This window comes from Capra hircus, chromosome 26, assembly GCF_001704415.2.
Source record: "Capra hircus breed San Clemente chromosome 26, ASM170441v1, whole genome shotgun sequence".
NCBI lineage: Eukaryota > Metazoa > Chordata > Mammalia > Artiodactyla > Bovidae > Capra > Capra hircus.
Window position 1 is genome coordinate 916,542 of NC_030833.1, and position 11,372 is coordinate 927,913.

Consider the following 11,372-nt stretch of genomic DNA (forward strand, 5'->3'; position numbering starts at 1 on the left):
GCTTACCGGGGGGCTCAGGGCCGGTGGGACCCCCATCCCAGGTTGTCACTCTCTCCCAGGCCAGGGTTCTCCAGCCCCAGGCACTGGACTACCCCCCCGCCCCCATGGGGCCTGACTGCCGGCCTCTCTCCTCCCCAGGGGCAGCAGCTCTTTGCTGAGTGGCCCCCTGCCCCACCCAGCTTGAGCCCCGAGGCCCAGCCACCCCCTGATCCGAGGAGCAGGCCCCCTCCTGGGGGGGACGCAGGGCACACCGCTCAGTGGGCGGCCTCCTGTCCTGCTCCGTGTCCTCCCGGGCTTTCCCACGGCCCCCCATGGCCCCGGGGTCTCCTGGGTCTCAGCCTCTCGTGCCCACCCCCCACCCCCCAGGCCTCTGGGCTCTGTCTGGCCTCCTGGAGGCCTAGAGGTGGGGGCAGTTCCCACACTCTGGAATGGGGAGGAGAGGGGAGGGAGGTGGTGAGAGGGAGGAGGAGGAGGAGGGCCCAGATGGAAGTGGAGAGAAAGCGGCCCTCCCGGAGTCCGTCTGCAAGCAGGATTTCTAAAACAGAATCGAGCGCTGGGAGGGGGAACGCCCGTGCTCACTGCTCACGGGGCCCCTGCTCTCCAGATCAGCAGATCAGCGGGACGAAGACCCTCCCCCGCGGCTTGAGGAGAAGCCCACCCCCAGCCTCCACCCGCCCTCTGCTTCCTCTGGGAGGAGGCCCAGCCCTTGGGCTGAGCTCTCCTTGTCTCCACGACTGGCCGGTGAGGCAGGGCCGGTGGACCCCAGGGCTGGACGTGTGACAGCAGTCGGTGGCCGAGCAGCAGGCTGTGTGCGTGGACGACGCTGCTGCTGGCCTGTGGGGGTGTCAGGGCCGCCCGGGAGGCCCTCAGCCCCCCAGGGCTCCCAGCTCCCACGCGCAGGTGGCCCCATCCCTGCCCTGTTCTCTTTCCTCTCCATGGCCTCCCTTTGCTGGGCCAAGACCTTGACCTTGGCTGGGGGTGTCCCACCTGCCCCCTTATCCGGCCTCTCTTCCCCTGAAATCTCCCGTCCAAGGGCAGAGCTCACTCTGAGCAAAAATGTGGGTGTGGGTGTTCAATCTCTCCTCAAGGCTTGTAGGCAGGTGGGCAAGATTCCCACTTAGCCAGCCGCCCACCCTCCTCCACCCCGGGCTCAGAACCCACCCGGCTCCTTCTGGGGAGCTGCCCATGATCCCGGAAGGGCAGGCGTAGGCAGGCCCGCGTCCTGACGCCAGCTCCCGCCCTGCGGGCCCTGCAGCCTGGGGTGCCGGCTCTGTGGGTCCTGACACTGCACCGCTCACGCAGGGCGGTGTCCGCGGCAGGGTCCCCCTCCTGTAGGGTCTCTGTTGCTGCAGGTGCCTGTCCAGGCTGCGAGCCTGGGGGACCCGGGGTGCTGGGTGGAGCCAGACACACGGGAAGGGGGCCCCATGTGGGCACCGGCTGGAGGCCAAGGGCAGGGCGCCTGGGTCCCCTCCGCCTCTGGGAAGACGCACCGTGGTTGGAGACGCACTGAGATGGCTGGAGGGGTGACGTCAGCCGTTCGCAGGTGGGTGCCCCATGCCCCGGGCGGCCCTGGGCTCCTGGACAGACCTGTTCTCGTCCCAGCCGCTCTGATCCGCCACCTCACGAGCCCAGGCGGGATGAGAACAGTGACCTTTGTCGGCAGAGCAGCAGCTGCAACCCCGGGGGGCCCTGCCCAGGATGGGGGGCTAGCTGAGGTGGGGGCCAGACAGCCACCCTGCGTATGCACTGCTCATGGCCCGGTGTGGGGACGGCAGGGGCGGGTCGCACCCCCTCTCAGGCCATGAATTGTTTTTCAGGAGGAAAAGCCTCACGCTTGCCAGAAGGTCTGTGAGGCAAGCATGGAAATGCTCACTTCTTCCAAAAGGTCAGGTGACCCACAGGCTCGACGGGAGGCACTGCTGTGGGTCAGGGGTGAGCAAGGGAATGGGGAGAGGACAGTCCCGGGACGGGGACCCACCTCGTCCTCAGCCTCCCACATCTCACCCCAGGGTGGCCATGGGCACTCGGGGATGACTCCGCAGGCGTGAGAGGTGCTGTCCCTGGCTCCCTGGAGGCTGCCTCACAGCCTGACTGAGGGGCTCCCCTTGTCAGCATCTGTAAGTCACAGCAGGCCCCACCCGGACCCAAGAGTCCTGGGTCACCCACCAGCCCCATGGACCTCATTCCTTTTCTCTCTGGAAACGGAGCACGGGGCTGTGCCCCCGGCTGTCTGCTTTGCCCTGCCGCGTCCAGGGGTCCGCTCTGCGGATGAGCACTTTTCTGCACCGCTGCTTGGAGGCAGCATGAGCCCCACGATGACCGTGTAGGCAGGACAGGGCAGGCCCTCTGGGGGCCAGGCCAGGGTCCAGCCCTGGGGGTGGGTGCCCCTCCCGGGGTCCCAGGGTCCAGCTCTGGGGATGGGTATCCCTCGGAGAGGTCCCAGAGTCCAGCCCTGGGGGTGGGCGCCCCTCCCGGGGTCCCAGAGTCCAGCTCTGGGGATGGGTATCCCTCCGAGAGGTCCCAGAGTCCAGCCCTGGGGGGGGGCGCCCCTGCCAGGGTCCCAGGGTCCAGCCCTGGGGGTGGGCGCCCCTCTCGGGGTCCCACGGTCGGTGGTACGGTGGCTGAGTGTGCACTGGGGTTTTCTCAGTTGCCAAAGCCTCTGGTTACAAAAGTACCGGGTCAGATGGTGGGTGACTGAAGGGGAAGGAGAAGCCGCCAGAGCCCGGGGTGGGGGGGGGTGGTCCTCTGGCCCAGCAGTGCCTGCCCTGGGGTCAGCCCCCTGTCTGGAGGCTCAGTCCACGAGCTTCAGGGAGGGGCTTGGAGCATAGCCTTCTACTCTGGGGTCTGCCCACAGACTGTGTCGGGGGATCCCTGCTCCTGCACTGGAGATCATGGCCACTCCGAGGTCCACGGGTTCACAGGAACAGGTGGGAGCCCAAGAGGTGCTGCCAGGCAGCTGCTTTTCCTGCAGAAACAAACACAGCCTGGCCATTAGGGAGCCGCCCCCCCCCCCGACCCCTGGTGTGGTAACGAGCTGGGGCCTGGGGCTTCTGGACCCCTCTCATTCCTGAGTGGCCGCAGCTGGGGCAGCTCCTTGGTTCTGGGCTCTCTCCAAGATCCCTGATCGTCTGAATGAGGGGCTGCCCCGTCTGCAGGCTCTTGGGGGCACTCTGAGCTTTGAGAGAACCCTCAGGGTACACTGTGGGGTTGGGGGAGAAGAAGGTGTCGGGGGGTGGGTGTTCAGATAAAGGAGGAGCAAGTCCTGGCCCCGGAGGGGTGGATGGGCTAGAGTGTGCAGGGCGGGACCGGCCAGCAGCTCAGCCTCCCTGGCCAAGGCCGCAGCTCTTCCGGCCCTTAGAAGGGAGGCCCCCCGGGAGGAGGGGCTCTGTCCCAACCTATTAATAACTCCTGCACTGGCCCGGCCATCAGGCTATTTTTAGAGTCCCTAACGCAGCCCCATGTGACTCAGCAAGGCCCCTGCTGGGATGAGAAAGTCGCACGCTGGCTGATGGCTGGGATGCGCCAGGCAGGAGCGTGGGCAGCCCAGGCCCGGGCACAGTCAGGCTGGGGCCAGTGGAGCCCTCGGGCCTTGAGCTGTGGGTGCCTGGCAGCCTCCAGGCCGCTGCCCGCCCCGCCCCGCCCGCTACTCCCGCCCTGCACTACCAGCTCCTCCCCCAAGCAGAGCATGGAAAATCTGATGTCAGAATTCCAGCCTCAGCAAAGAACGTGACCTGACCTTCACCTCCTGTGGGGCTGCGTGGAGCCCCACGGGGGCCAGGCCTGAGTCCCCCCTCCCTGCAGTCCTCCAGGAGTCCTGGGGGCCACCTACGCCTATCCCTCCCCTGCCCCCAGGGCAGCCCTGGCCCCACGGCCTCTGGTAATCTCTCCCTGGCGCCGAGCACCCGAGGCGCCTCCCGAGTGTCCCAGGCTGGTCCTGCCCCCAGCAGCCCAGTGTGACTGGCAGGCCGGGCGGTTTCTTACTGGAAGTGTTTCTGGAGCAGGTCACCTGGCTGGAGGGGAGCAGGGAAGCCGCTCTCCTGTCCCTGCCCTGTGTCACTGGACCGCCTGGCTGGTGTGGAAGTGCATCCCCCTCCCCTCCTGAGGGATACGTGTGGAATGGGGGGAGGGCGCTGGGCACACATGTGTGTGTAGGCACATGTGCTCCTGTGCGCACATGTGTGTGCTCATGTGTACATGCATAGTCGTGTGTGTATACACTGTGAGCTCACTCGTGTATATATGCTGTGCACACGTGTGCATGCTCACTCGTGTGTATGTGCACTGTGCACACATGTCTGTGCTCCTGTGCACATGTGTACATGCTCACTCGCATGGGTAAACACTGTGCACACACGTGTACATGCTCACTCGTGTGTATATGCACTGTGCACACGTGTATATGTTCACTCGTGTGTATATGCTGTGCACACGTGTGCATGCTCACTCGTGTGTATGTGCTGTGCACACGTGTGCATGCTCACTCGTGTGTATGTGCTGTGCACACGTGTGCATGCTCACTCGTGTGTATGTGCACTGTGCACACGTGTCTGTGCTCCTGTGCACATGTGTACGTGCTCACTCGCATGGGTACACACTGCGCACGCGTGTACATGCTCACTCGTGTGCATAGGCACTGTGCACATGTGTCTGTGCTCGCTCGTGTGTGTGGGTGCTCTGGTCCTTTGCCGTGAACAGCCGTTTCTTCAGCATCTTCTGGCCCAGGGGAAAGAGCCTGAGGGACATCCGCTCACTGGCACTTCCTCCCGGCAGGTTTGCACGGCCGGTACTCTGGCGGCCAGGCCTCCAGTGGCCCTGGGCTGAGAGGAGAGGAGGAGGACCTCTTGAGGCCAGGCGCTGTGCGGGGCGGGAGCAGCCGTGGGAGCACACGGCTCGGCCGCGGAGGGGGGCGGTGCTGCGAGGCGACTCTGCGGTGGGCGGGGCCTGGGCCGGCGGCGGCTGGGAGCTGGGGGTGAGCGTGGACGTGGAGAGCCGGACCGAGACCCCAGAGCCCTCTGGCCGGAAAGGGCAGTTCTCACAAGCCCTGACTCTGAAACTTCCCAGCAGTTCCTTGTGGTTTTGGCCGCCTTTGCCTCAGCAAACCCGAGCAGCAGACGCCAGGAGGCGGAGGCCCCGCCCCCGCCCGGTCGGCCTGCTGGTCTCCCCCGCCCAGGGCTGTCCAGCTGCCGGCGTGCGGTCCTGTTTCCCAGAATGAGGTCAGCAAGAGACGGTCCTGCTGTTTCCAACCTTGGACTCACAGCCCTCGCCTGGTCTGTGGGTTCTTTTCTCTGCTGCAAGTGTTAGGATGCTGCTATATTTAGGGAAGAAATTGCTTCCTAAAGATGGATAATGACAGGAAATTATACCTTGTTGATTCTGCGTCTTTTTTTTTTTAATTCTTAAGTGCGTCTTTCATGAAGCAACGGAAAATAAAAAGATTTATGAAAGCCGTTTTCTAGAATGAAAGCATTGTGTTGTTTTTCATTAACTTCAAAATCACTTGGAAAAAAGTTTCCTATTAAAAATATCTGGCTGACACTCGCTACCCCAGGTGTCCTCTTAAACTTCCCAGTAAGAGACCCCCAAAGACAGAGAGGAGCACAAAACCCCACGGCACCTGGTGGATCCCCCGCCCCACAACACAACACACACACACACCGTCACACATGACTGGCAACACACACAGGCGCACGTCACAGAGCTCACATCACAGCCCTGCATGAGGAGACACAGCGCCGTCATTCTGATGCCTCAGAAGAACAAACCTTCGGAGTCAAAAGACTTGCAGGTAGTCGGGGAGGCCGTAAGCTCCAGGGGGCCTGGTTTCCATGAAGGAGGAGGAGCCGGCAAGGTGAGTGCTGGAGACAGGTTGTAACGGAAGGTGGTGGAGCATGAAGGCGCGGAGCCTTGGGTTTGAACAACATAGCAAGTAAGCCAGTAGACACTCGGGATGCCGAGGTCCACTTACAGGGTCCATTTGTTCTGGAGATGACACTGAGGGAGATTAAGATTTCAATAACGAAGCAGAACCACTTGTCCCACCACATGCCACGTGTCGTGTAAAGAACAGGTTTGTTTGCAAGCATATTTAGAGCTTTCTAACATGTGTTTCTATACTGTGTGGGCGCGCTCAGTCACTCATTCATGTCCAACTCTGTGTGACCCCCACGGACAGTAGCCCATCGGGCTCCTCAGTCCATGGGACTCTTCAGGCAGGAATACTGGAGTGGGCTGCCACACCATCCTCTGGGGCTTCCTTTCTACACCGGGATTAAACTTGCATCTCCTGCGTCGGCAAATGGGCTCTCTACCACTAGCGCCTCCTGCTAGACCTCAGGAATTCCAAAAAGAATTTTTTTACAGAAATCATGTATTTTCACTGCAATGAAATGAACTAGACGTGGATGACAACTTGATGACAGCTGTGAAGTAGTTTAAGCTCATGCACTGGGGCCAGGCTGCAGGTATGTTGACCCGTCACTTCTGAGCGGGGACCCCCGGTGCCCTCCACCCCCAGGAGAAGGGACGAAGGGGCCCAGCTCCAGACCAGAGCGGCCCAAGGATAAGGGGGAGCAGGGCTTGGAGCCCTCCTCCCTGTTGGACTGGGCCACCCTAACAGCTCACATGGAGACCCCCAGCAGCTCGAAAGTAAAGAGAATCCCCCACAATAGCTCTTGGGCCAAAGAGACCAGCAAAACCACAACCCCAGGGTGTGGAAAGCACAGTGAAGTGGAAGACACTGCTCGTCACAGTTCTGGGAGGTGCCAGCAGCTATCCGCAGGCGTAAGCGGATGGACCTAAATGGTGCCGTTCTAAATAAGATGGAAGATCTGGAATCAGTAAAATAAACTTAAAAATAAACTCAGGGGGAGAACCGATCACTCCAGAAGAAAAGACTGTGAAATTAGAAAAAAAATCAACCATGGTCCTCCTGGCTCCCTGGGGCCCCGCGAGCAGGGCAAGGACTCCGTGTCTGGGAGTGGCCAGTCCCAGCAGGATGGATCTGCCCCGTGTGCACCCCCCGTGCCTGCCCCCCGCGGGTGAGGCGTGGGGACCAGGACTGTCCCGGGGGCTCCAGAAGGAACATCAGTTCCACGTGGAGGAGAGCTGTCGACTGGATCCCTGTTTGCTGACAAGAGTCTGGAGCCCCGAAGGGCCCAGGAGTCTGCAGGCTGACCACCTTCAGGGTCAGGTGGGGCTGCAAACGTGGCTCAGGGGAGGGGTGTGCCCCCAGACCCCGGTCGCCGGGTGGGGAATGCCCCTTCCCTGTTTGACCCACCAGCCTCCACGGCCAGGGCAGCAGGTCCGGGCTCTGCTGGGCCCTCTGAGGGTTTGGCCGGGGACTCAGCTCGCTTCCCATGGAGAGGGCTGGGGCTGTCCACTCACATCTCCAAGGACACCCCAAGAGAATGCCCTGTCTCAGCCCTTAGGCTCGAGGAAGTGAACGTGGAAAGCGCTTTGGTTTCTGCCCCCTGCTGACCGGGGTGTGGTCGGTCACTGTCTAGAGCTTGACCACTTCCAGTCCACCAGGAGGCCCGTCTGTCCAGGTGGCCATGGTCCCCTCGCATGCCAACTTGGGATGCTGCTGACTGTTCTGAGTGCTTCCGAGGGTTTCTTCCTGGTTTGCACAGTAAACTATAAACTCACATTGGCCAGGACTGGCAGGTGGCGAGCCGGGCCAGCCGGGCCAGCCGGTTGTGACCTCTAGGCCTGGGGCAGGCCTCCCCAGGACCGCCTGGGGCTGCTGGGTGGAGGCGGGACTGGGCTCTGTGGTATCGGCTCCAGGCAGGTACACGAGATGGGTTCTCGGGGCGCTGGGCCTAGAACTGGCCACTGAGAATCCAGTGGCTGATGAGGCCTGAGCCATGGGGCCCTGCCAGACGGCCTGCATGATGCCTGGAGCCTCCAGCTCACGTCCGCCCTGCCAGACTCGGCCCGGGCACCCGAGAGGCTGCCAGCCGCTCACAGGGCCCAGGGCTCTGGCGTGGTCGGGGCCCGGGCACCTGTGTCGATCTGTGAGGTGTCCAGCTTCTCAAGGACGAGGGCTGCTTCATAGAGGTGCTAATGCTGGGGTCCGCCCAGAGCGGCAAGGCCTAGACTCGGGACTTCTCGATCTCTTGGGAGAGCCCCCCTCTCTGACAAAGCCCGGGACCCATGAGGACAGTTGAGAGGAGGTTCACACGCACCCGTGGTGGGCCCTCATGCCTTCCCGTCCAGCCCCGGACACGGGGCTCCAGGAACCCAACCACTGGCTGATGTCAGGGCCCCCCTTACCACAGCCCCCCTCGCTGTGGCCTCTTGGGTCCCCCTAACCTTCCTGGAGTCACTTCGCACCCCAGTTCAGTCAACTCAGATGGCACAGGGTCGTCAGGAGAGGACAGGAGGTCCGCCAGCTACCCCCCAGGGCAGCCCCAGCGCCTCCATTTCGAGGTGCCGGGCGGCCTGGAGCAAGGTGCCGGCTGGAAGGTCGAGGTCCAGGTGGGTCTCCAGGGACATGGGGCTGCACCGTCCGGGAGGTGAGGGCCCCAGGCCACTCTGGGGAGGGACGTGGGGAGGCCGCTCTCACACCTACCCTCGGTGGGGGAGACCCCAGCAGGGCTGCAGGCTTCAGGCCCCTCTTGCTGCCTTGCTGCAGCCTGCGGGGGCCCTGAACGGCCTTCCTGGGTGTGCAGAGCATGGCCCTGCACCCCTGGAGCCGCCTGCCTGGCCAGAGGAGAGCCCACGGCCCCCTTTCCCAGGGTTTCCTTGGAGCCGCAGCTCCCCTGCCCAACCTCCGGTGGCCTCCTCTGGGACGTCTTGTAATATTCTCGCCAAATTGAAATGTGAGCCACCTACTTACAATCAGGACAGTCTTGCCTGGGACACGCCACCTGCTCGGTGGAAGGACTGCTCCCTGGACGGCACAGCCACCTCCACATCAGGAAGGGCTCGGTGGTCATGCCAGGGGTGCTGACCTCAGGTGGCAGTTCATGCTGGGGCCAGGCCCACTGTCTGCTGTGACTGGTGCACTCTGGGTGTGACCCACGGGCACCCAGGGCACCGAGCCCCAGGTTATCGTGGTGGTAGGGGCAAGGGTCCAGTCCTGGCCTGGCTTGGCCTGGCATGCGGGGAGACTGGGCTTGGGGGGCATGGGAGAGCCAAGGGCCGAGGGCTTTGGCAAGACACCCTGGGGCTCAGCTCAGTGCAGGGAGCCCGTCCCGGCCTGAGCCTTCACAGCCCCAACCCCCTCCTCATGTACACAAGCCCCTCCGGGGTCGGGTGTGTGTGTGAGCTCACAGGTGAGGACGGCCCCTCCGGCCCAGGGATGACCAGCACAGGGGCCAGGCTCACCTGGGCAAAGAGGTGGCCCTTTCCAGGGCGCTCACTGCACGGCTGCACGGGCCCAGCCCGGTTCGGGAGGAGGCAGCAGGGCTGCTGGGGGTGGGCAGCCGGGAGCCTGAGACGCCCTCTAGGCCCCGGCTCCGCCTGCCAGGGCAGGCACAGCCCCTGAACCCACTCACCTTCCTTTGTAAAAAGGGGCCCACCCACCATGAGCCATGCAGCTCGCGTCCAGCCCACAGGGCAGCTCCCGAGACCCCCGCTCTGGGAGACGGGCGGCCTTGGCAGAGGATTCCGCAGGCTACCAGCCTCGGTCAGCTCTGGGGAAGCCTGGGGCCACCAGGGCCTGTGGGTGTCGCTGCGTCTCGGGCAGGCCAGAGCCTCTGAGCTTGCACTGACGGGGCCCTGGGTGGGGGCAACATGCTTCCCCAGAAACGTCCACTTGGCAGTGGCTGCTCTCAGGCTGGGGCTGCAATCAGAACAGGGGATGGGGGTCTGGGGGGAGGGGGAGGTCAGCTGCGTGCCTTCCGAACCCAGGGCAGTAGCACCCTTTGACCTGGGAGCAGCTCCCGGAGCTGGTTTGGCCAGCACATGGGATGCACCCTCTGTCCGCAGAGCTGGACCGGGCCCTTCCCAGGGGGAGTGTGTGCAGGGCCAGCCAAGGCCCCCAGACCATGAGGTGACCCCGGGAAGGGAGGCCGAGAAATGAAGGGCTGGTCTCCAAGGTCACAAAGGGGACCCCCAGGGGGTGCTGGCAGGCTCCTGCTGGAGCCCACTTGGAGGGCCTGCAGTCTTGGAGCCCCCGTCCCCGGAGGTCCAGCCAGGAGCTGCCCCTTCCCATGGAGGTGCACACAGACAGGCAGCCCCTACCCTCTGCATCCGAAGTGCTGCTGTGGGAGAGGCTGCTTTCTGGAAACTTCCAGGCCTTCCTGGCAGGAAAATCAAAACCCTCAGAATTATTACTGAAGACTCTTTTTAACAATGAAAGATCAGTGCCACCCCCGAACACACACACCATCCCCAGTCCTCACGTGGAGGCTGAGAACAAGCTCACTCAGTGAGAGTCGTAAAAACGTTATCTGTGCATATCCTTGACAATGGCCCTTTCAAGTCATCCTGAGGAGGGATGAAGCTAAAAAAAGGTTTCCTTTGCCTTTGAGTCATCTTGGCCTAAATATCGTGGGAAATTTCCATGACCGCTCGTGCCGTCCACACCCAGAGTCCACAGACGCCTGCACGCGCGGAGCAGGGGCTGGCCTGCTCCAGGCGGGCCCAGCGCCCTGCGGCCACCAGTCCGCAGAGGGCTCCTCAGTGGAGGGCCAGGCCGGTGAGGCCGCGGGGGAGCAGGCCAGCCTCCCCGCACCCGGGCGCCAAGGCTGGGTCTTTGCCTGGGATCCTGTCCTCTCAGTGCCAGCCCTTAGAAACATCTGCTGAGAAAATTCTGTTGGAACGCTGCCTTCAAAATAAAGAAATGAATAAAACAGCTTTGCGGGGCTGTAACCCACAGCGCGCACACTTCACCTATCTGAAGCCTACAGCCTGACACTTTCGCTGCACTCACAGGTGTGCACAGCCATCACCACGCCCCTTTTCAGAACATTTCATTACCCGGAAAAGGAACGCCTACCCTTTGGGGACCACCTGCCCTAAACAGCCCCTGACTGTCTCTGCGGCCCCGGCTCCAGACGTTGCTGGGATGGCAGACTTCCTCTGACTTCATCTCTGAACAGCCCCCGACGCTGCACCCAGGACGTGCATGCACTTGGTACATCCTTGTTCGAGTTCCAAGAACTCAAGTTCCAGGAGCTCCCGGGTTCCGGCCGCGGTCCCCCTCTGGCCCTGGTGTGTGTGGGGCCAGACATGGCCAGGGTGGAGCCCATGCTCCCAAGGGGGCACTGGGCTGGGAGGAGGCAGCCAGGCCTGCTAGGGGCATCCAGGCGGGTTCCCCACCCACACGGAGGGACCAAGGCTCCCTGAGTGGCGGGCTGTGGCTGCTCCAGCCATCTGCTCACCAGGCCTGCCCGGCTCCTAAGGGTGACTGTGGGAAAGCAGAGCTG

At 63.0% G+C, this 11,372-nt stretch overlaps 1 long non-coding RNA gene across 1 annotated transcript; it reads left to right on the forward strand.

Moving 5' to 3' along the window:
• LOC102181650 lies at positions 787-5,472 on the forward strand. Its single transcript, XR_001917347.1, has 4 exons — positions 787-1,543; positions 1,818-1,885; positions 2,855-2,927; positions 4,771-5,472. It is a non-coding gene; the product is annotated as an uncharacterized LOC102181650 (long non-coding RNA).